Raw genomic sequence first — 26,741 nt, 5'->3', positions numbered from 1 at the left:
AAAGGCTCCAGCCGTTGCCTGAAAGCCGGCGCTCGTGTTTGTTGACAATTCAAAATGGGCCCTGACGAGTTGAGTTGTTGTTAAGGATGAAAAATACCCAATTTAACAAGATGCTTGACAAGGATGTTATTTGCCACAATTCAGTGCCTTTCCATTTGTAGCGCAGCTGTCAAATTAGTATTATTCCTCGCTGTCTTTTCTTCCTGGATGTCAATGATTTGAAAGAATGCGCTTCGACGCAGCAATCAAACCTTTCACCTTCGGTGTCAGCCAGAAAACAGCTATAAACAGTATTCATTAAACCTGTCACAAAGTTAGAAAAACAAATTCTCCCATCAGCCATTTCTCCACTTCCGCACATTCCTCTGCCTGTAATGAGCAGCCTAATTCACAGTGTCCCCTGGATACGTCCCCACACGCCTTGGTCCAACCAGGTGTCTCTCAGGCTAGGCGCGGTAACAGGTCAAAGACGTAACACACCCTCCCCTCCCAGGCAAGATCTTCTGTGTGGTTTTCACAAGAGTCCTGTGGTGACCTTGACAGCACCATTAAGCAGCAGCCAGACCAGCTGCCTGACAGGCTCTTTCAGAGGGCCTCAGATCTCCATCACCTCGCCTCATGTGAGGAGCCGTCACTCAGGGGCCAACGGGGGAGAGAGCGAGGACAGCAGGTTCCTCTGAAGCTGGTCAAACCCCCAGAACTGACACCTGCCAACAGGGGGGACTGGGGCATCAGTCACACCGCAGATCTGCTGCGCCTGACCTCTGTCTGGAACTCAGCCCTCACAAAGGAAGCTTTAAATTGAAGATTGGGAAGGTACCACAGAAACCTGCAAGGTGGTGTTCAGCTGCTGTTGTAAGTAAGTGGGCCACTGCAACATAAAAATACAGACTTCTTCAATGTCAAAGGTCATAGCAAACTAATCAAGCTGCATTTTAGAAGACTGCACACATTACGACACAGTCAGGGGCACATGTGTAGCTGACCACAATTAATAATGCTAACAGCAATGTGCAAAATGCTAATGGATAATGATATATTACACCAGAGTTTCAGGAACAATCTAGAATGATCATTATAACAATTCTCTAATCCAAACATCCAGGTCATATATTTCATCATTTGCTATAATTTACTGCATGGGCATAATTAATTTGATCCATGCAAGAACCAAGCTCCCCCGCCCTCCAACTCAAATGAAATCTGTACCTAACCAGACTGTGTCACTCGCCGCTCTCATTATCTGCTCGGATAATGTCCCACACAGACCCCAGGAATTCCCAGGAACCAGCGCCGGCCTCTTATTCTAATCAGCTCTCATAAGAGGCTTTTGATCCAGCACTTCCCTTTGTGCATGACACTTCATCACCTTTATTTTCCGCCATAATTGCATGTGAAAGACCCCCCCCACACAGCCTTTGATAATCTTGTGGATGCCAAATCACTATCGGGGAGAAGAGTGTCGAAAAGTGTCATGAGCACTGTCTGTGCAGAGAAAAAGGGAGCCCATCCACCTGCGGAAGACAAACACGTTTTTCACAGATATGACGTATCTATCATCCCCGGGTGCAGGATATGAGCCGCTCTGTCAGCCTAATGGCGAGGGGAGGGGTGACAGGGAGGAAGCGTTGCGAGGAGGAGGTGTTGAGAGAGCCGTGTCTCTTTTTACGGGCGCCTGGCGGCCAGCCGACGAAGCCTCGACCGTCTCATCTCTCCTGGCCCTGCTGATAATTTTCTGCCTGTGGTCCAGGGGGTGGGGGATAGTGGAGTAGGTCCCCCCCCCCACCCCACCCCACCCCACCCCACCCGCCTTGTTGTCAGTCAGGTGTGTCTGTCTGCAGTCACCTGCTGGCAGCGCCACATGCTTTTCAATTACGGCCCTGCCCTCTGCCTGCCGCGCTGCCTGATGAACATATTAATTCCGCACCTGAAATCGGAGCGACAGATACGCTCTGCGCCGCACGACCCCGAGCTCCCGTCCTCCCGTCCTCCCGTCCTCCGCTGTCTCGCGAAATCGAGACAGAAAAACAACAAGAAAAAAAAAAAACGTTCCTCCCGGTCTTTTCCAAATGCCATGTTACAGCGTGCGAGAGGGAGACTGTGCATGTCATCTTGTTCTTATTCACGGTGAGCATTTAACCTTTCGATGCAAACCTTTAGGTCCTGTGTACTGTCACTGATGGTTAATGTACCTGGCTTGCGTAACCCAGGACAACAGCAGCAAGCAACAGCATCCATATTGGCCAAAAAAGTACATCTTCCCACAATAATGCTCATCCACTACTATTATTGTTGTAGTCCTGTACAGGGTCCTGTACAGGGTCGATGTTAGCTGGCATGTGTAGGGTGGTAGCAGTTAACCTATTTACCTATGAACCAGGAGACCCAGGTTCTAATCCCACCAACTACCATTGTGTCCCTGAGCAGGACAAGTAACCCTGAGTGTCTCCGGGGGGGGACTGTCCCTGTAACTACTGATTGTAAGTCGCTCTGGATAAGGGCGTCTGATGAATGCCATAAATGTAAATGTATGGGGGGGGGTGAAAGTGACACGGAGGGGTTTCATAGCGACACTGGCTGCTCAGACACATTACTTTGAGCTAAGGCATTGTCTGACTGTTGAGCTGACTTGCAGCTAAAAACACCAGCGATGTCCTCCAGATAAAAAAAAAAAGGTTAACGTGGGAAAAAGAAAAAAAAAGTGGAGTTTTTGACTACTTCCAACTCAGATTTCGAAATATGCCAGAGTTGCGGAAAGATAAATGAGCCTCGGGGTCGTCCTGAAAGAGAAACGGATCCCTTGTCAGGCACGGCACTATTTACTGGCATTAAGAATGATAATATCCATCAGCAGCCTGTCAGAGCCCCAAGTGGGCTGCGCAGACAACAAAGCCTCGACTGTCTCTCTTTTCATAAGCCTACAAGGAGATGTTGATGTACCTGCCATTCAGGTGCAAATAATGTCATCGCCAACGCCGAGATCGGGGCTTTCAACTCCGCCGTCGCGATGACTAACCGTTGCCTTTGGCCATTTGTCTTTCTTCCTTGCCAGGAATCGTGATGAGCGGAAGGGGTTAATGACCTCTCAGATCACAACACAGTGGAATAAAATGATAACCTATATATTTAATATATATAGATGAATATAAAGGCATTCCAGCTCACACAATGGGGACTTTGAGTAACAGTTTAGCTTTCCGGCGTGGTGACGAGTGAAACAACACAAAAGCGGCACCGGGGAAGCATCCGTGTAATTACTGTTGGCCATCTTTCAAGCCACCCCTCTCAGGAGAGAGATGTGTGACAATATATGACAAGAAAGCAAACATGCTTCCGCAGCGGAATAATACAATCCCTCAGCAGCAGAGCAGACACACCTGTCTCGGTTTGAAAACAATGCCACGCCGTCTATTTATTAGGTGCCAGAAAAAGTTTATGTTTGTTCTGTGACAGTGACAGCGACTTGATCCATTTCATTATTTGGGGATCTCAAGCTTGAGGAGCGGTGGGGGAAGAGAAAAAAAAAAAAAGTCTGACTCTTGAAAATTTTTACCAGCTCACAGTGAGTTCTCTTTCTTCCTGATAGCTGTCTGCCACGGTGTCAGAAGACAAATAACAAAGACTGTCATTCTCCAAGAGCAGGGCTCTGCTAACGTTTTTTTTTTCTTCTTCTTCTTCTCCCCCCCCCCCCCCCCCAGCACAATTCCTGAGACACCAAGACAAGTCCGGTTTCAGTCTCGGAACTATCTTCTAGACACTAAAAGAATGAAATCAAACCCTCCATACCATTAAACAATCATGTCCGATGTTTGATGAAAGGGGGAATGAAGCAGCCAGAGCGAAACAATGTCATCAAGACGATATTCATTACAAGACAGTAGACTGGCGAGGACAAATCATTCCCGTTTAAATAAGGACTGTAATGGGTTAAGAATTACAACTGTCAGATAAATGGGGTGCTAAATGCTGCTATTTTCAGAAGGAAGATCATTTACATATCTAAACGACCCCGGTTACTCTCATCCGTCACGCCGTAAACAAGAGGAACAAACGCCACGTCGGTCTGCCAGCGCACAGACCGAGCTGGATAGGCAGAAACCGAGGCCGAATGAATGAATGATTAAATATATAAACAAACAAAGGGGTCTCGAGTGACGACGCCGACTGTCATCTTAACGGTTAATAATTAGGCCTCCTCCCGCCACCAAATACGGACACCGCGATGACAAAAGCCAATGGCGCGGTGGCTCTGGCGTTATAAATAGTCTGAAAGGGATGATTAATGAGGGCAGCGGCGCGGCAATTCGAGTGGAGACAATAGCCGCCCGCGCAGCTGCCCGCGAACGCACAAGACAGCCCCTGTCCGGGGGCGTAACTGAAGCGAGTGGCAAAACATAAACCCACAGTGGAGGAAAAAAGTTCTCCGACAGCGTATGAAAACATGGTTTAGCCCCTCGGCACCTTTTTCATTAACATTTCGACATTCCGACTGAAAATACGGGGGGGGGGGTCAGTCAACACTTTCGGGAATGGAGACCGCATTCCTGTTTGACATGGTGCGAAATGGAGGCCTGCCGGAACCTTCTGGAACGTTGGGCTTCTCGGCCCTGCGAGGGTCTTGTCAGAAATCGACTCGCGTTTAAGAATTATTTTGCGGCTGAACAAAGATGGGCTCAGGCCGTGGTAAATGGCCCGGCAGGGAAGTCGCCACGGGACCGTTAGCGCTAGACAGAGATCATGGGAAGTAGTGAGCTGGTGCCGCGTGTGTTTCTGCCATCAAAAACAAAAAAAAACCAAGAAAACAGCTTCATTAATGTCGTAATGCCGCGCCAGGGAATAAGAAGCGGAACGTTTAATGCGGAGTGTGGCGGCGGCCGGGCGGCACAATCCGGGCTCCCAGCGCGCACTAGAAAGCTTTCGCTATGGTACGAGCGGTCGTGTCAAAAAGGAAGTGTAAAAAGCGGCCGATCCGAGGCGGGTGGCTGAAGAACCCTGCTTAAACGTTTCGATTTTTCAGAAAAGAAAGTTTTTCTGGAGGCCCATTGCAGCCAACTGTCCCACAATTATCTGGAATATTTGGATGCGCTGCGGCTTGGCGCCCCGCTTCCATTTGATCTTGTCTTTTACTTACCCTCCACTTTTCCCTCCGTCAGTTCCCCCGACATCAACGCTGTTCCTTTTAATGCCTCTGACAGGGGGTTATTTGCTCCCATATAGGTTTTCTCTCCAATTATACCATGGCAGCCGCTCGCTGCCAAACATCTTGCTGATGGTCACCTCTTTGAGCAGTCCTTCCACTCCTCTCTGCACTATATTTTTCATCTTTTTAAGAATCTCCCAGAAAGGACTCTGTCATTTGGCTGTCCTTGGGTCCAAAGTGTTTTTTAACACCTGACAAGCGACGGACACCACCTCACATCTCTTTTGGAAATGATTTCCTGGGAGGTTATTCTTAAACGTGTCTCTCCCAAGAAGGTAATGTTTGAAAAGCTCCTCGCCTGGATGAGACGCTGTTCTGAAAGTTTGAAGGTGGCACACTGAAAACCATCTTTAAGGAGAGTTAATGGAACATAAATGATATGTCTGTCTTCGCTCTCTCTGTGTCATGCAGCCATGCAGATTGGCGCAGGCAGCTGCTCGAGCTCCAGAGTTTGTGGATCACCTCCTTCCTGTTAGAGGAGCTGGAGAGCCGCTGAAGTGACACTGTACAGACACAACGGCTCAGTCCTTCAGCGCAGTAAGGCGACTGCTCCATCGCTTTTGCCATAACTACTTCTTGAGTAGCAACACAAGAGCCCAAGAATCTCGACAGATTGACTTCTGAACTGTTTGGCAATTTTTCTGAGGGTCGTTGTAGGGTGCTGCCACTGTCTGAACAAGGTTGATTCAAAAGATATTTCCTTATTTCCTCATGTGTTTCCAAACTCCAGCACATTAAGACAGAAAGGTTCAATAAAAGGAAAAAGGTAATCACTCAATACTACTTTCTACTTTTTTTCAGATGGCCCTTCTTAGCAGACACAAGGACCCAAACCATGAAGCCAAATGCTTCACCAATGTGTTGCTGCCCTCATATATTCAGCATAATATATGTTGGCACATATAGATCTATGACACTATGAATCTCTAGACCCTGAAAAAGCGAAACAGTACCTTGAGAATAAAAGTGTCAAAGCACAAGAATACGCAGATGTTTTGTGAAAATCACCAAGTCATTATGATATGATCGATTATGTTCTGCACTACATCAATGCAATATCTGTATCACGATGCATCGTTATACGATTATTTTCAACACCCCTAGCAAATGCTGTAATTACATAAAAAGGTGCTTCAACAAATTATTAGTTCAGGGGGGTGCAAACATTTGCAGACAGCTTATTGTACAAAATGTTTTCCCTAAAAGATTTCTCGTTTTTTAAATTGGACTGTTCACATTGGATTGGCCACAAAAAGTTTTTAAATGAAAAAAACTACGATTTTAAAAGTGGTGTTTATCCACTTATACACTTTTCTGTTCAACAGATTATTTAATGCATATATAAAGTATATAAAATGCATAGTTATTTAGTATTTGGAATCATATCATACTATCAATGGCACATGTTCCAGTGTTGCCAATACAAGACGTTAAATCCTTCATACGATACACAGTAAACTGTCTCTCCAAAAATGTTTAATTAGCCTAATTTACTTGATTCCTCACTCTTGCTCACAGCCATCGCTCTGATCAAAGGCAACCAAAAATGATACCAGGGGACTGGTGTCTCCAATATCCAAGATACAAAATCGCTGAATCAATAGAGCAAAACAGACGGCATGGGTAAGTATAGCTTAAAGCAAACTGAGATTTCGAATGCAAAGACTTCAATTGAACCCATTGATACGCCAATGAAAAATGCATGATTTCAGGAACATTCTTTTATCTTCGATTCAAGATCAATAGCAGGAAGGGGTTATGGGTTTCAAAGCAGTGTTGTTAGCGTGGTACTTATAGCTGCTCTTAAAAAGACATCTGAGCAAAATGGCAGAACAAAGCGGACTAACAAATAAACAGAAAAACACAACGATTACAAGCTGAAGGTTTTAAACTTTTCTTTTTAGATCCGGCAGCCTGGTGTCAAACAGTCGATGCCCCAGACAAGACCAGTCACGTTCGTTTAGAGATGATGTGTAGTGAGGGGGATTCTCCATTAGCAGCCACTGATTAGTGCCAGTAAAGTGTCTTCAGGATAACTGTGTGTTGCTGAATAAAACCTCTCAAATATGTTGTTTTTTTTGCAACATACATAAAGTTGTCAATGGAGTTGTTCTTTCCACCAAAACGGTTTTGTATTTTCACCATTATTTCAATTGGTTGCATCACTTGTCTGTCATGGCAGATGAAAGGCAAATCTGTGTCTGAAAACTTCTACAACATGACAGACTGGGAGGGAGAAAATGAGTGACAGCAACACGCTGGATTCCCTGAGAGTTCATTCTTTTCATTCTTTTTATATAAAACGTGCCTTACGTGCTTGCCAAAAAGATGGTTGATTTTTTTATAAATGGAAAATAAGGATTATCATGTTAATACATCTAAATCTGCTACCCAAAATCAATTAGCTCTGCTTTCCATAAAATATCTTTAAAAACGTTTTCATTGTTGTTTTTATATATTTTCATTAGCACTCTCAAACAAACTAATTACACATTTTGCAATGAATTAATCACAATTAATTGCAATTAAATAAAGAAGAAATGAAATTTACTGCAAATTACGTTATCTTGCTCAATAATTCAGCCATTTTTTCCCACTCGTTGCTCATTGCTCTTGTGTTTGAGTGGCAGCCATGCATCTCGATAGAGATGCATGCAAAATGATAGAAATGCACACGCAAATGATGCATCATCTGAATTGGTCCTATAACTTCACTGTGTATTCATCTTAATGTAAAGCTGGTCTCTGGCTAGGATCAATTTTGCATCAGTGTCAGACCCCACAAAGAAAGTAAACAAAATTGCGCTGTCTGTAAAATATTAAATAATTATACACAAATTACATTGATAAAAAGCCTTCATTTTCATATATTTAATCGGTATTTTGCATTGAAATACCCTCTTTATAGGATATTAAGGGAGACAAAGCCAGGCTCTGAACTCAAATATCTCTCCACACAATGGACTCCGGTTTCCACACAGGTCTATTTAAAGAAATGGTTCAATTATGAATAATTAAGCAGTTATTAGTCTACTTTACTGAATTATTAATACGTCTTTTTTAGTTTCGTTACTTGTGCACTGGTACACGAAGTGTGACGAAAAGCACGTCAACATGGCTACAGCAAGCATCTGGCAAATTCCAGTCTTCCCACAGCAAAATCAGGGGTAAACATGAAAAAAGAGAACATATTCCTTTCATTTCAAAGCACCACCAAGGACAATTATGCCGTAACTTGATCTGGCGGCCCGTCTCAGGCCAAGTACCTAAAACGACGTGGATGGGACGAGCCTCGCCCAACGGTACAAGGTGGCAGCGTCATGCTGGGGCTCGGCCCACTTATGTCCTGATGAGGGAGCTGGCAGATAGCAATCGGGGTGTTTCGCTCAGCACCAACCCCCCTCCCTCCCATCCACCGGTGCCTAAACAAGGCTCTGTTTTCATTTCCATGGCCTGCGCTCTGTCTTTTCTCCTACTGACAGAGATAAGATGTATAAATTATGAGCAGCTGACAAAGTATACTCCAGCGCCTGAGGCGGCTCATCAATCATGTCCTGCATGTCAGCAGGTAACTGATGTGGCCCCGGAAGGCACAGCCCCATTTTTAGGTGAGGAGGGAGACGGAGAGAGAGAGAGAGAGAGAGAGAGAGAGAGAGGGAGAGAGCGAGAGAGAGAGGAATTAAAGTGTCTATCATGAACCTGACTACAGCAGCTGATCCGTATTTAACAGGCTGTTTTTTTTTTTTAAGCAACAACAAACGCGATGGCCTTGAATAAAAACGCGCTCCACACTCTGTTCTGGCACCACACCTCGGGGCGTCGGTCCTGCCGATCTGCTCAGACGCGATCGCTCAACTGCAGCCAAAAAAACACCGGAGACTGTGCTCCACTTCTCTCCAGGAAGGCCAGTGTGATGGACCACCCAGGATCCAGCTAGGATCTCTCTCTCGCTGTCTTTTTTTCTGTCTTTCTGCTGGATGAACAGCAGACGCCATTCTCTTCTTTGTTCCAGACAGCGAGAGATGAAGCGGTACAGTGCTGTGAGGTCACGCCGCTCACTTTAATGAAAAACGCGAAGAGGATTAATGTCACATGTTCATTTCAAATGACATCTTCAGCGAGGACCAAGGTGTAGTTAACAGCAAAATATACGAGGCCCTGTTTGAAATGTTCCAACCGCAGGGAGACGGCAGATGTTTACAGGGCAGCCTATGGCTGGGTGAGCCGGAGCGGCTCGTTCCCTCGCTTATCTCTGCGTGTCTCTGGCATAGAGCATCCAGGGCCTGCTGCAACACATCAGCTGCTGCAGCCTCCAACATCAGGTGCTAGTGAGGGCCACAGACAAGCCAGGTATTTACAGACGTTGGCCGAGGTACGAGCACATGCCTGACACGACAGCAGCTACTAAACGTGACTAGAGTATACGTTTTTTTATCCAGAGTCCAACTTGACTTCAAATGTGGATTAAATATATTGGATGGCAGGAATGCCAAATAACCAAACTCTTAAAATACGAATCATCTCAAATCCCAACAATGATGTGCATTTCAGCACAGTACATTTTAAGTGCTAATAGTACTGGAAAAATGGCCCATCCATGACTAGTGTCTTTACTTTTCTCTGACTGCATTCTTACATGCATAAATTTACAGGAAATCAGACTATGTTAAGATGTGACTGACAGAGGGTGACGTGGACGTGTCCCACATATAAACAGAAGACATGGAGGTTGATACCAAATATTTGTTGAGATGAGCCAGAATGATCCAGGTCTACTTTACTTTGTGTGGTTATTTCTTTATTTCATGTAATAACCAGCTGGTTAACCACAACACTGCTTATGATAACACAACACTGGATGTCATTTCTTTGTTCATCTTTCTGATTGCAAAATGGGCTCAACAATCCATTCCAAAGTGTCGTTTGGGTCACACCTGTTCTCTGAATTGACATAAACTGTGCACTTAACTGTGACATAATGTCGTAAGTACTTACTCACTCATTGCCATATCCCATCCCAGGACATTAAGCACAGGGCGGGGACTCACACAGGGCTGGACCATTCACTCCCAAACTCACACTTATGGACAGCTATAGATTCATACTAATATAGATTAGTGCATGCTTTTGGTTGGTGGGATGAAACTGAAGAATCCACAACCTTGGCAGTGTGAGGCTAACTGTTGCACCACCGTGTGGCCTGAGTATAATATGAAATGATAAACATTTTGATTGGGTAGCTGTTAGAGAAGTGCCATGTAGTTTTCACATATTTATGTGTACTCAGCTGTTAGTGATCCAGGGGTGTTGCATCTCTGGCATCTCACCACCCACTCTCTGTCCATCTGCTGACCCACACAAAACCATGCATTATACCTCCATTAATGAAATAAATGTCTGAAACCTGACATTGAAAACGGTCAAGACGAGGGATGTAACAGACAGCAAGACAGCAGTCAGTTCTAAAAGATGAAGTACGGACCATATCGCAAGACTGAGTCATCTCAGTCTTGTCGTGGGTTTTTATACACTCTGCTTAGTACATAACAAAATTGGCGGAGAGAAGGTCACCCCAGTGATCTGGTGACAGAGTCATGGTCTATGAGAGTGAAGTCTCTGGTTCTGAAAAACCTTAATGCTGTATAGCTGCAGACCGGTCAGTGTACCCTGGTTGACCAGTGTCCACCACCTACATTACGCCTATAATTGACATGCAAGTAACAGAACTGCATTATGAAGCAGAGGCAGAACCATGATACATCTTATGGTGGAAGTCATACACTGGATCTGCTTTACTGGCAGAAAGAGAAGAGTCTTTGTTCTGGATGATGAAGTATTTTACAAGTACACACAGTTCTTCCATTTTATTCTAACAAGTTAGAACGACTAGAAAGGGGGCAAGGATCACAGTAAACAGAAGTGAAGCGAAAAACATTTTGCATTTAATCCCTTTCCAAAAGGAAAAACACAAACAAGCTACTGTACGTCTTGGAAAGGTGAGAATCTCATCACGGAATCCAAAAGTATGCTAAGCCTTTAATGAAGCTGAAGATGTTTATTTGAAGATAAACAAGACACCCTGACAAACTGTGAAATCAGAAGGTCACTGAGCACAACACATACGTCAAACAGCTGTAAAAAAAGATATCATGTGTCATTTTAACAACATGGCTCTTAATTTGAACGTGTTCTTTCATTGTCTTCATGTCAGACACCGCGTGGCCTCGTGTCAAACATGTAAGTCTGAAATAAATGGCTGTACGTTCACTCATTAAAAGTGCATGTAGTCTGTGGCATGAGTTGCACTGTCAGTCTCATCACCACCCACAGAATTATCATAATTACCACATGCCTCTCTCAATAACAACATAATTACAAGGTGCCCATAAGATCCCATTTGAACTAATATCATCAGCGTCAACTTGGTGATATCAAAATTCATCGTGAGACATGTTTAGACTGTTAAAATTATTCCATTGTTAATTATCACCTCAGGAGCCTTCATTTGTGTGGGGTATTATAGGATTTTCCGGATTTTTTTTACATATTTGATGACACACTTCAGCATCTCCCAGATATCTACAGAGACTTGCATATTTCTAAACAATCAATACAGTGTATAAAACTCATTTTATATGGTATATATCAGTATTTCATGTCAGTGACACTTCAGCAATTCAGCAAATGTATACCATAATGAATAATAGCATAATACAATTCCTTTCAAAGAGCATAGTCCTGAAAGCCTAAATATGTTGTATTAATCACAATATTCCAGAGAAAAGTCTATTAAAGCAGTAACGAGACATAAAAAATATGAAGAAGATTGTTGTAGACTGCATCTTTATTATTGTGTTACACATGAATGATGAGTGAACAAAGCAGCTTGGCCGTCCTAAACAACAGCAGATGTATTCAGTTGGAAGTGTATGAGAATAAAACTGTCTGTTGACGATAAGACATTTACCAAATCGAATCCAGTTTAGAAGAGCTTTATGCCAGGAACACAGTGGTTATATCGGCTGAACAAATGCTGTAGGGTCTAATGATCTTGACAATGCTTAATTGTGGAAATAAATATCTTACTGGCCTTACTCCAGAAATACGAGTTCATACACTGGATCTTCTATAGTGGCACGTACAGAACCTACATATAAGTTGGGTGGTTTTAATGCTCTGGCTAAGTACCCCACAAGTACCCCAGAAATGTGACATGGAACGTAGTATTAAACCATTGCAATGTCAACAAAAGCCATGCACAAAATTGCTTTTCTATGACTGTCCAATGGTAGCAATGGTGTTATCTGATACTAGAATTCAGATTTCATGTGCTGTGCTCGTATAAAAAAGCCTGGACCTTGTATAAAGCATTAATCCACACAGTATTGATTTGGTCTCAGATGTGTAGTTCAAGGGAAAAGGGCGGAGGGAGAGGCAGCCATTTTTACTTAGCTTCCCCCACAGGGATGCAGAAAGCACTCATTTCAACACCAAAGAGAGGCAGGCCTGTCATGTTCTGTGTGATGAGCACAAAGACTGTCTTGGGCCTGCAGCCGCAGGATGCTCCTTTCCAAACACAGCCCCCAAAACAAACAGCCTGCTCAGCACTGACACACACACACACACACACACTCACACACAGTGTGTGCATTAAAACACTTCAGAGCACACAGCAACCCAACATGAGAGACAGGTGTCATCATGGAATGACATGAAATCCCAGGAATGGCCTACAAAAAGCTGGTGTAAACAGAAAAAAACTAATAATGTGTGGATTTGAGGTCATAAAGCACCAATGAAAAGACTGACATTTGAAACACACAAAATATTTTATCAGTACAAACATCTGAATAAAAACCTGCTGGTCAATATAAACCAGAAGATCTGAGAATTGTCCAAAGAGTTTAATTTGTACATGGCAGTTAACAAGGTTAGTTTCACAACAAATATTGTGGAATTTAAAATAAAATAAAAAAACTACCAGACTAGTCCATACCAATGACTGTTATGAAGAAGCCAGCATTTTCATGGAAGGAGCTTCCTTCCATTTGAAGGATTTTGAACCCAGAACATTTCTGGCTGCATTACCATACCTTATTACTGTATTGTGCTGTGATATTTGTTGTTGTTGTTGTTGTTGCATAATGTCTTGTTAAACAATTTTGAAGCATTTAGACTAAAACCGCACAGTTTCTACCGAGAGGACCCGCCCTGGCAGGCCCCGGCATCTAGATGCTTCAGATGAGATGAGTTATGACAGGATGAAAATGTAGCTGGTACCAGTTATTGCCAGGTATTGCTTTACAGCACAGAAAGGATGGACGAAGCCTGGCGCTTTGGGGCTGAGGTGTGAAGGAAGTCTGAGCCGTCGCTGGCCATCTCTCTTCTCCCATTACCTTAAACAAGTCTGCTGATTGATCCTGCCAGTTGGCACACACACCCGTGGATGCGGTGTCCATTGTGCTGCCATCTGCCTACTGTTCTTTGCCCAAATATCAGGTGATCTGGGTATAATATTTTATGAGATGTCAGAGCTCTAGGTTACATTTGTAACTCTTATTCACTGTGAGAGAAAGAGTAGGTTCCAGAAAGGGCTTATTGTGTTCCAGGTCAGACTTGTCAGTTTGCATTTCAGCTCTGGCTGGCAGGAGATCTTGGAAAAAGGCTGCGTCTAGCTGATCTAAATGTCTGGATGCTGTGAGTAAAGGAACCCAACCTCCACAAACACCTGTGTAGATAGTGAGAGGGTGTATGTGTGAAAAGAGGGGGAGGATTATCCAGCCCTGAGTTGACCTGTTTTAGTAACTAGACTCTGTCTGTCTTTTTCTCTCCACACCCTCCAGAGAATCCCTGTTTTCCCCACCCAAGTAGGGAAAAAAAGTTATCTGGCCTCTATTGAGAATAGAAAACGCCACACAAAAGCCAAGTGAACTGGAGGTTTGTCTATCAACTAAACAACATATTGCTTTGTTTATTTATTAATGGGCTGAAAATTCCATAAAAGACTGAAAACACAGGGCAGCACAGGTTTACCATTTACAAAATCTGTCATGGGGCTGTGGTGTGACGCGGTGAAAGAGCGAACGTCGGAGGAGACGTGAAATCAAATCGCAAGATGACGCAAAGTGGTGGGTGAGCCTCTTTGCGAGCGTGTTCAGGGTACACTGCAAGCCCCACGGAGGTTGATGGATTTACATTTACGGCATTTATCAGACGCCCTTATCCAGGGCGACTTACAATCAGTAGTTACATGGACAGTCCCCCCCCTGGAGCAACTTAGGGTTAAGTGTCTTGCTCAGGGACACAATGGTAGTAAGTGGGGTTTGATCCTGGGTCTACTGGTTTATAGGCGAGCGTGTTACCCACTAGGCTGCTACCAGCACTGCTCACATAACTAAAACAGGGAATCAGGGTTGAGGAAAGCAGCAAATGGAAAACGTGTCACCCGGTTCTGCATTCATGCTGCCATGCAACCAAAGTCATATGACAAAAGTTAAGGAGTTAAGGAACCTTTAGATTCAGTCAGTGAACCTATGTGGTTGTAGCATAGCTGGTAACACACTCCAAGGTCATGAGTTTTAAGAATTTGGCTTTGTGTGTGTGGAGAATGCATGCTCTCTGTATTGGTGTGGGTTTCCTCTGGGTTCTATACTTTCTTTCTGTAGCCCCAAAGTCAGGTGCACCAGTTGGATTTGCGACTCAGACTTACCTGTAGGTGTTGTGTATGTGTATGTGTATGTATGTGTGTGTGTGTTTATGGCTCGTCTAACGTTGGGTTCCAAAAGGCAAAAAAGGGGGTTGAATTCAGCAGTTGGTTATGCATAATAAGAGAATGAGCATTCCATTACAGAGCATAAAATGAAATGTATTCCAAATACTTTAAGAAAAAGTACATTTTTGTAAAAAATACATCTGGGTGGTGAATTTGTCAGTAACACTTTACATGAATAAAATATCTACATTAATATTACTTATTGCTGACTTATCCATATCTGCACTATCCATAACCAATTACAACACATGGCAAGGCATATCCTGTGTGTCTAATTCACAAAAAAAAATGACACGGTATTAATTTGTATTTACTGTCATTCACATTTGAAATTTCACAGCAGATATATTCTACTATACTGTATTCTAAATGCTGCCTCGTAAAAAGTCTAATCTGAATATGTCATGATTTTGTCACATACAAACCTCATACAGCATGTAGCTCATTCCATACTTCTATTCATTTAATCTGCACTTAATGTCCAATTCTCTAATTTAGAGTTTGTTGCTTCTGCACTTGCTTGGTGCACTTACTGTTAGACTGTTAAATGATTAGATCTTCTATTTAGGCCAATGTGACAATGACAGACACTCCTCTGATATCAGTACATCAGAAGCACCTATTTTGGGGCCTGGTTGTGGGATCTGAGGCTCGGCTTGCTCCATCACTGTGGACAGTGGGAAGAATGTGCCACGGCGTTTGACCCCATGACCTGTGTGTGACCCCTGAGGACACAGAGTTCAGCATGAGGCCAGAATCCTGTGGAGCCCCGGGAGGTTCTAACCTTCTCCTCCATACAGAGCCCTGGAGAACAGTCCTCCCAAGAAGTGGAGTACTGCTGGCCCTTTGAGAACTGAGAGCAGCACCATGCAAATAATGAGTTTGGTCTCAAACAGAGCGAGCTGAGCCAAGAACCAGAGCTGCTCTTAAGAGCAGAAAAAATAAAATAAGGTTCTCATCTGTAACTGAGAGCAAGCTTCACGTCTGATTCAAGGATCATGCTACTGCCAAGACAGGAGTGAGGGCTTTATAGCCTTCACAACAAAGCACACATAAAGTATTATGTCCCTAATTGAATTTAAATGGCACAACATAATACCACAACAGCACTGAACATTCGTGATCAAGGCGCCGGCGCCGCGAGTGTGAGGGAAGGTCATAAAGAAACATGGCTTCCAGGGTGTCAGTCACAGCATGAAGCCCCTGACAACATAAACCTTTAATGCAGCACTCTGGAGTGGTTAATCCCCGTGGAAGCTGGGCATTTTGGCTCTCAGGTGGAAAAGTCAAACAGAGAGCGTGGAATGGTTCGCTCAGTCACTCCGAACGAAACCCCGCCCCACTGCGCCCCGCCCGCTGAGCCCAAAGGTGTCAGGTCTACCTGCGTCGACACATTCCACCCCCCAGCTGACCTACGCTCAGCCCTTGGGGACATTAATTATGGAACAGGCTGACTTGTTGAACGGGAGAAAAAAAGCGAGGGAGCGAGAGGGAGAAAAGGAAAACAGAAACAGCGAGATGTTGTTACAGTTGCTGTCAGACGCTAATCATGTCCTGCGCGTTGATGCGGCTTCATTCGATCAGGTTCCCCATTAATCATTCGGGGCAAAAAGCTTAAACTCTTCTTTTTTTTTTTCTCTCCCGGGGAGATTAAAGTTTAAACCCCTCATCCTCGTCCATTCCACCTGCCCGGGACTCGTAACTACTCCCACAGACAGACTCAATCGCCACCTCTCCCCAGAGAGCCGCACAGCCTATTTATTTACTACGAGCGCTGTTAATGGCCAATCGACTGGGCTCAAATAAAAGTCAAAGTTGTCACGCCGCCACTGCGCCTCGGTCAATCCCTGTCAAATAAATGTTGAAATATTAATTGACTAATGGATCCGGGTAATGAAAATAGAAGGAGACATATATATTTTGTCTAAGTGTTGTTGACTTTTTAATAGTGTGTTGTAAGGCCGTCCTGTTCGCACATAACGTAAACATAAGTTTAGGTTATGTTGTACAATAAAAGGGCAAGGGAGTAGCCATTTCGATGAGATTCAGATCATGTTTGAAAATGGGGGGTAGGGGTAACGGTTAGCAAAATTCATGATTCAATTTGATCAAATCCACAAAAAAGTGCCATAAAACACCTAAAGTTTGGGTATTTAAATTGGTCAATAAGCATAAATATCACATTTTGAAGGCATAGAATTATCTTAATTGCAATGTTAAGGTGAATATGAATAAACATATTAATATAAACTGAACAGCCACAACATTAAAACCATCTGGTTACAACGGCACTTGGCAAGGTGTGGATGGAATTAAGCATCAAGTGAAAAGTCAGCTGAGGATCTGAAAGACTTCGACTGGGTCAGAGCATCTCCAAGCAGCAGGGTCTTCCTGATGAGCAGAGGTTAAAGTGGTCAAAGAAAAACCAAACAGGGTCATAGGGTCCAATCACCTATTGCTTTTTTAACTGATCCCACAAAAAAAATCTAATGGGGTACAAACTGCGGAAACACTGAAACACATGGCAGAAAGTTGTCAGCGCATCACAGCTGAGTAAGAAGAGACCTGTCGGAGTGTCCATGCTGACCATAGTGTGCCGCTAAAAAAACAAGAGTGTATGAGTATCAGAAACATAGACCATGGAGCAATGTCAAATGCATGGTCTTCTACCTGGGGAAAAGATGAAACAAGGTGCACAATGTGAAGAAAACAAACCAGCAGAGACAGTGTGACACACAACATGCTGGTGAGAGGGACCTTCCATAGTTTCCAGCCACACACTTAAATTAAATCCTCTTTGTTACTCATTTTTCATTGCATCCTTTCTGTACTCAACTCACCAACTTACACCCCTGACAATAATGCTTTATTAACAGCTGAAGATTAGGACACTTGCGTGCCCTTGTTGACGGCTGTTGACATGAAAGGAAGTGCGTGGTCGAACGTTTCAGTTCTTATTTTAGAAGGAATCGAAATGCACGGCACACTGGCACAACGCTCACTGTCCAAACGGTGTCTTAATGACAAAAAGTTAACACACAGCTAAATAACAGTGTCTTACGGTGTTGACAGCTTCAGAAATAATTGACCAACATGTTCCCGGGCAGAGAGACAGTGGGCAGAGAATTCAATCCAGCGGCTGACAGGATCTATTGAGCATGTCACTAACTTCGGCACTGTACACAAAGCAGTGTCAGGTCAGGGATTGGAGCCCTGCTTGCTATGTGTGCAGCCACCAATAAGGCTGAATTACCTGTCTCTCATATACACGGCCTCGCCGTTCTAATTTCCTCAGCGCTCTACTGAACCTAGAGATGGTGCAGTTCGGGCAGTCATACGCTTTATTCCATATTCAAAAAACAGAGAAAAACATTCATGTATGCTACCATCTTCTGAAATGTCCATCTTCTGAAAATTGCCTTCATTTATCAGATCAGAACTTTTTTCTCATTTTCTGATATTCACAAGTTTACTGTGAACAGAACAGCGTATTTTGTTTTGGGGAAAAACAAGGTTACTTAGTGTTCCAATAAATAAATTTTCAAATATCATATTGATGATAAATAACAAAACAACAACCTGGAAATGATTTATTTGTTAATAAGTCACTGCGATATAAATCAATTTTATCAGTTTTTGTTCTGGACAAACTGAAATAAAAAAAAGTTTAATTTTTAATCCCTGCTCATTACTTTGGGTCAATCCGTACAAGTAAATTTCTTCAGACAACAAAACTACGTAAATGATATCGGGTATTGCCCAGCTGATTAGAAAAGGGTAGGTATAGGGTAAACTCATGCACAATAAAGGTACAGTATATGATGTTCGGCTCAGCTGGCTCTTTTCACATGAGCAAACTTCATCACAAAAGCTTCAAACCTGACAATGAGGTCAGAGAAACAGAATACAAAAATGGAGACAAAGCCCAGCTTTTCACTGCTGAACATGAACTGTTGGTGACAGTGACAGAGATGACAAAAGCAAATGTCGGCCACAAGGCTACCTTATACCTCAACAATGTCACCCCCACCAACAATAGGCACCCACCAGGTAGCAGAGTGTCTTCTGCGTAAAGTTCTCAATGGCTCTCCAAGGTCTTTTGACTTCCCTTCTCTCCCCCCCTTTCCCCTTCCTTCATGTTCGTGTGCTCCCATCTGACGTCGGCCTATCATCGTCTCAGGAATGACAGTAGGTGGAAACGCTATCTTTCATTAAACAAAGTATAAATAGTGTAATCTATCAGCCCTGTCAATCACGATGATTGATTACAAGCCGTCACAGGGAGAGAGTGACATATTAGAAAAGTTTTGTTAACAATGCCTATTGCGAGCAATGCCTGCCACAGAGCCGAGTGATTAATGTCTTGTCAGCCCGTAATCCCACACCCCTGGCTAATGAGGCAGGAATTTATCATCTTTACAGAGTGGCAGATGTCACAAGGAAAGGAATCCAAGTGCTGGAAACAATATACTTTTTTTCCCTCCTCCTTACCGAGCTTGACATGTCTGACAAGCTTTGAAAAACACAAAGAGGCCTTGTGTAAGCACTAACTTGAATGGGGCGACTTTCATTTGGCAATCTGCTCGATTTCAACGAGTCAACAGCTCTTTGGAGCTGATAGAGTTCCTGTTACTGCAGACTGTCCCTGTAATCCTGCCTGCTAGCTCCTGGCTGCGTGTTATGTAGCATTCTGATGCAGACAAATGCAGATTAATGGTTATTTAAATGTTTTTTTACGGTGAACATCTTCCCATTTTAACTCATTTTCAGACACAGATGGTTACCTCAAGCATTCCCCATTCCTGACACATTAATAGCTCCGATATAAAGTGACTGAGCAGGTATTTCTATATAGAGATTTCAAACCATCTGATATTTTAACAGAGGTGGCTCATAGTACCTAGTTCCTTACTGTGACACTTAGGGCTGTACTTACCCTGTGCTATAAAGACAGATGTCACACCTTGAGAGGACTGTAACAGAAATCAGGGTGGTAGTAGCCTAGTGGGTAACACACTCGCCTATGAACCAGAAGACCCAGGTTCAAATCCCACTTACTACCACTATGTCCCTGAGCAAGACACTTAACCCTAAGCTGCTCCAGGGGGGGACTGTCCCTGTAACTACTGATTATAAGTCGCTCTGGATAAGGGCGTCTGATAAATGGTATAACTGTAAATGTAAATCACATTTGTGATGTCTGCTGATATACCCCATAAGGAGGAAGGGAGAAGATGGGCATGTGACATATTAACAGGAATGGGTTGCAACAGTCCAGAAGGAGGTAGTACAGTGAGTGAGAACTCTGATGCCTACAGGCTACTCACATTTTAAAATGTATTCATGAAAACATCATTAAAGTTCATCCTTCTGGGTGTCAGAAATAATTACACAATAACAAATAAGGTGGGTGGGCAGTTAGTTCCTGTTCTCCAGATCATTACAGATAACTACCTCTTTCAGATTCCTCCCTATCTCTGCATTTCTCTCACTCACTATCCTAAATCACTTATGAAAGTGAAAATGAAGTGATTATCATTTTGAAACACTGCAGGACAGCACATGGTGACACAATGAAATGTGTCTTCTGCTTTTAACCATCACCCTGAGTGAGCAGTGGGCAGCCATGACAGGCGCCTGGGGAGCAGTGTGTGGGGACGGTACTTTGCTCAGTGGCACCTCAGTGGTACCTTGGCGGCACGGGATTCGAACCCTCTGACTACAGGGCCGCTTCCTTAACCGCTAGGCCACCACTGCCCCAAACCACTATTTCCTCTTCCTCTGGGTTGTGGCTGCCGGAGCCCATCCTAGAACCCACATTGTTCACTGACAGACTCACAAATCTACCGGGTGTACATGCCTTTGGACTGCAGGATGAAACCGGAGAACACGGAGGAAAACACGGGACAACATGGGGAGAGCATCTAAAATACACACATAGCATATAAAATACGGTCTGAGTCGGGATTCAAACTCATAACCTTGGAGGTGTGAGGCCACATCGCTGACTGCCACGCCACCGTGCGACCCATTTCTACATTTCTGTCCTCAGTGAACACTCCCCATGCGTTGAAAACAGAGCACTATGTTTTTGTGAACTTCTATTTGAACTTCAGTATAATTGGGGCACTTTGGACAAAATAAGATCTGGGTGAGATTCCTGCCACTTAAAGGCACTTAACATAGTTAAATTAACAGGAACAAATTATCAACACAATATGTATAATCATTCAAGGCGCAATTAAATAGTATTTCACCAGTCCTCACAGGAGACTCTCTCCCTCTGTGAGATGAAATGCTAATTGAGAGCCACAAATTTGTTATTAGAAGTACTGGCAGATTTGCCTGGGCATAAATTAAAGAAATGCGATTAACATTATCTGATCAATCTTGATGTAGGATTACTTTAAACAGGCTTAATGATCTGGCTCCTTGCGAACCCAAACTTTGGCATCCTCCCGAGCAGCATGCAGACACAGAGGACTTCACAAACAAGCCATCTGTGCTTCATTAGCCTGGCAACATCTTCCAATCATCAGAGGGAAGCAGTAACGTTAAACCGTAATTAAACTGTAAGGACCAAAAGCCCTGGGACCCGCTTGCATGTGGTCTGTAATTGTAAAAACATAATTTAATAAGTGTTTTAACACAAGTTAAGCGGCTGTGATTGGTGAGACAACCAACCCGGCGCCTGTCCGGGACAACCTAGCACCACTCACGTTTTGGTTTCTATCATGAAATGAAATTTTTTTTTTACTTAATCTGTGACACTTTCTTAATACAATAATAAATCATAATGAGAAATTGTACTCCCATTCTATAAATAACAGTAATTAATGAATATTATTCTGAAAGGGGCTACAGAACCAACTGAACCTCTGCCGTTTTAATACATAAACATTTTACATTTTGGGCTGAAATAAACCCTGAATAGGGTTTGTGTAAATCTAAAAAATATTTGAATATGAATCAGAGTGGCAGAGGTGTAATGGCTCTGCTTTGAGAGGTCTAGCACAAAATGTGTACTGTTCTGTGTTCTGGTATATTGGTGTCACGTGATGTGACAATAAAAAGTGATTTGATTTCGATCGGATATTTAGGCAAAGTCCTAACATCGGAAAGGCATTTTAACCAGAAACATCTCAACATTTCTGCAAAGCAATGACCATGAGCCCGGCTCCCCATCTAAAAATATTCCCAAACATCTGCATTATATGCACCGAGAGTGACGTGCCACTGAGGTCAAACTCCCATATCTGCCCGCTTTGAACAAGCTAATAAATCAATCCCCCAGCTACTACTTACAATTAAATGTGCTTTAAAGTTTTACAGTCTGTTTATGATGTGCAATGTCATGTGATTTATGTGGATGCAATGACTCACTCCCTGTAATTGCAGGTTTTTTTCTTCTATTTTTTTTTACAACAATGCCCTCGCTGTGACCTGCTCACATACAACATCGCTTCCCAGCCTCAGTCCAAGCACTGGACAACTAAGTGCTTAAGAGACAGAGATACGCCCTTAACCAGGTTCAGGGGGAATAACAAAGGATTGTGTGCCTCGGGCAAACATCTGTGTGAGGGAGAAGCGTGTTCCTGCAGTTTTATCAGCATGTGAGGAACTTTGGACCTTAATATTTCACTGCGGTTGGCGCAGAACTTACTGATATTTTTCATTTTGATTGACTGCCTTACTTTTGCTCTTCTTTATGTACAAGGACAACTCGGGAACTGAAGCCACCCACGTGCAACAACCCTCTTACCAAAAGTTGCCAAAAGTTAATGACAATCAGATCCAATCAGTCAGATTCATAATTCTGCCCTCAATTAATCCACACTGACATGGGCCTTGTTTGAAATATTGCTTTTGTCATGCAGCAGAGACAATACAGCAAATCTAGGATAAACATTTTTAAACTTTTTTTTTTTTTATTCCAACCAATCTGGTTCAGTGGAATTTCCCGTCAAGAGTGGTATTTTTATGTCTCTGAGGAAAGATTTATCCTGTGAAATGATTCAGCAAACATACTGAAGGCACTTTTGCGGAGAGCGATACTGCTTGCTGTTTATTATTTCCAATGCTTTGGGGAACTCATAATTCTCCAGCAAAGAGATGAATGCAGCAACGAGCACTAGAAGCAGTAGACAGGAGGGGGACTGTCCAAACTGTTGTCAGTGTCACTTCTACTGGACCTGAGGAAATGTGAAAAAAAAAAAAAACGAAACGACATTATAACAGGAGAAAAAGAAAACTCATCTGACCCTGGATGCAGACAGGCCTGCTGAAAAGCAGATTAACGTTACGAAAAGAGCAGAGTAACTCCGCTTCATAACTTTCCTGGCTCTGCCACCATCAATTACAGCAGCGGGGCCTCTGTGCGCGACTGAAGCCGATTGGCCCTCGGGGTTGGCTGAGGCCACGCGGGCCGGCGCCGCCTGCTTCTCATTACGCGCGGGAGGATGTGGGAGAAACCGTGTATCACAACCAGAAGAATCAACGCACTCCGCCCGGCGTCCAAGGATAATCCAAGCGACGTTTCGCCAACGATTATACCCCGCGCTGCTGCTACCAAACGTTCTCCAGCGAGGGCGCTGATGGGGTTACCTCACCTCGCTATTATAAAAACAGAAGTGCTGCTAAGATGCCGATGCCAGGATAAGATTCATGCGGTCAGAACCCCCAGCCCTTTCTGAGTGGTTGATGCGTGACAAAACGCGTTTGTACAAGTTGCCAAAGCGCTGTCGGACTGTTTGGATAGACACGGTCGGACAGACTAAAGGTTTTTAACAACGTTAAGATGGGTTCTGGCACCCCCTCGTACCCTGTCCCCCCAGGGGGAGTTAAGTAACTAGCCCACTCCACATCGCATGCATTTTTCCAAGAATGCTGCCTGCCTACTCTGTGGTTTAACGCCATCACGTTCCATGACCTCTGAGTCCACGAAAAGAATTATCGCATTATGGCATTCCTGCACACCCAATTTCCCCCAAAATACCACTTAAGGCTCTTCCATTTTCCTTGGGGCGAAAGGGGTTTGTAGGGGGGGGGGCGAAAAAAATTAAACCCATTTTCTTTTTCTGTTTTAAAATTCCCTTGTTTACTGCAGATACCTGTTTATATCCCTCTTTTTTGTCCGATGGTCAAATCGCTTTCCTTCGCCACTCAAGAAATCCAATAAAAACAAGGCCCAATTACGCTGTCCTCTTAACAACAGCCTGGGAAACGACCTTCCTCAGCGTCACATCAGCCCTCGCCGCAGCCGAAAAAACAGCGGCCGGCAGACAGCTCATTTTGCACCACTTACATTAATATATAGTTCCAGGCCTGCTGGTGCATGCAGGGAGGAAAATCAATGAAGCACCGGAGGAGGGTTTTCAGATGGTCAAACTCAGAGGTTTCGCAAGTCACCATCTGAGTCTTAAAGCGGAAATTGGCCAAAGAATTCGGGTCTTAATGACTTTGAGAACAGTTTCAAATGCGAGTATGCCATTGGTTGTTAGCAGATTTGTCTCTTAAAATATTTTCCTGACAAATATCGTTCCTGACTAAGGACAGCAATTATAAATTCCGAAAGGACATAGAAACAGAAGGGCATGCGTTCAGATCTTCATTTTTGAAATTTTAATTCAGGAGGACTGGATGCAATTTAACAGGCTTGGAAGAGCTGAAAGATGTTATGGTATTTACACAGCATTAAAGCACATGGCAGTTTCATCAAAACCATATGGACCACAAAAAAAATCCAATGCAATGCTGTAAAATCACATTCGGAGAGCAGCTTGAACTGTGGCCACACAGTGTTTTTTGTGTGACGGGAAGAGGTTTCAGAGGTTCAGCCGGGGATGCGATGGAAAGTGCCCTCCTCCTAAATGACCCTGCTGAATACAGGACAGGAAGGCCACCCCGTGACCTGCACCGAATGATGATAAATAATCCACAAGACAAGCATTACTGGGCCAAGATCAGTCATAGTGAAGCAAAAGTTATAAACATAAATGTTATTCTGTATGACAAAAGAGATGTGTGCTTATACTACTAATATATGCTTAATATTAATCCTGCAACAGATTCCACAAAGTTTTAATTGTTCTTAAATCACTAAGTAAAGCTGGGAAATACAGTAAAAAAATATCAATATTGCGCTATATAGGGCACATACTGTAGTATAGCCTAATATACAATATCTACAATAATCTACAATAAAGCAAGTATAGCTTGCTTTGTAGTACTTTTTTTGTAAATTGTGAAGATTTGAAACACATAAAAGATGTTAACATTCTCCTAAACATACTGTATTTAGTTCTATAACGTTAGAATTTAAAGGTCCCCAATAATGAAAGTTGAACTTTGTGAGATTATTTCACATTAATACTAGTTCCCCTAGCCTGTCTATGGTCCTGCAGTGGCTAGAAATGGCGATATGTATAAAATGTGCTTTAGCCATTCAGAGAGCGGCAGCTCAGATGGTCGGATCTTGAATTTGTCCCCTTATGTCGTCATAAAGCAGCATAAGATGGGTAAAAGGGTACCTCCTAAGCTTTTCGCACCCCTCCCCTAAAAAAGTAGCTCCACCGACCGCCATGGCTTCCAAACGTGTGAAGCATTGCAGTTGCTTGGTGATTGGATAAAAAAATGAGCAAAGATGTTATAATTTTAGTTCCGTCACACGAGACTCTGGAAAAAACTTCCGGTCAGCGGCAAACATTGTGGTTGGTGAATGGTGTTGATTATGTCATTTCCGCGAAAGCCCCCTCCCTTCTATAAGCTGCTCTCCTCCTCGTCCCGCCTCTCTCATCTTCATTTGCATTTAAAGCTACACAAATCTAGCCACATTGTGTGATGACATCAGATACAGTAATAGGGGACACTAAGACCGATATAAAATCGGAAAATGTTCATGTTAGGGGACCTTTAAATGTTTATCAAGACCTTTATTATTATGGAATGATAAAAAAAAAGTAAGTTCCTTAGTGCTGGTTACTCTATAAAAATGTCTAATTTAATGTTTCTTCTTTTATAAACTTTTATAATTTTATTTCCACAATCATTCAATGGCAGGATTACTCTAGAAAAGCGACATCGCTAATTATCGACTGTTGTCTAAGTGAGAGTCCCCACTGGACAGAACATAAAAGCAAACACATAGAATTAATTACGCCGGCGTCCTCCCGCCGTTCTCGTTCGGCATGGGGTCCGTCGGCGGAGCTTGTTAATTGGTGACCTGCACTATTGGTCAGCAGACAATCGGCGACGATGATGAAGGCAATTAGTGAGAGAGAGAACGCATGCCCCGCAGAGCTTGTTATGGCTGCCACATCACGTCTCATCTGACTCAAAACAAACATTACGGAAACGTTGGCATGACAGCTGCGCGGACGGGCATGGGTGCGGGACACAGGAGTGAGGCTGACTTCCTGCCTACAGAGGTGAGGGTGTGAATAGTGACAGCTCAAAAGGACAATTGTTTTAATCTACTTGTGCGTTTGTGTGCGTATCACATCCTATCCAGAACCACAGTGTTCACATATAACGACGCAGTGGTAAGTCAACGCCGATGAGCTTAATTTTTTCCGTAATTCTCCTGTCAACTGGGCATTATGTAGGTGTCAAATCTTACCAATTCACCGGATTTACTAGGGTTAGAGCCCACAAAAATCTACAGGCCCTGTCACACAAGCTTTTTGTTCCCCACATCCATATTTACATCCTCAAACCCAGTCCAAGGGCTTGGGGCAGAGCACCCAAACGATCCACACAGTAAATATTTTA

General features: G+C 43.4%; 1 protein-coding gene across 1 annotated transcript in view; it reads right to left on the bottom strand.

Moving 5' to 3' along the window:
* The window catches only part of lrmda (leucine rich melanocyte differentiation associated), a 213,524-nt gene that overhangs the window by 44,290 nt on the left and 142,493 nt on the right, over positions 1–26,741 (bottom strand). The gene's annotated exons all lie outside the window — the stretch shown is intronic.

This window comes from Denticeps clupeoides, chromosome 8, assembly GCF_900700375.1.
Source record: "Denticeps clupeoides chromosome 8, fDenClu1.1, whole genome shotgun sequence".
Classification (NCBI taxonomy): Eukaryota; Metazoa; Chordata; class Actinopteri; order Clupeiformes; family Denticipitidae; genus Denticeps; species Denticeps clupeoides.
The sequence above is the reverse complement of the archived record's forward strand: the minus strand, read 5'-3'. Positions and strand labels throughout refer to the sequence as shown.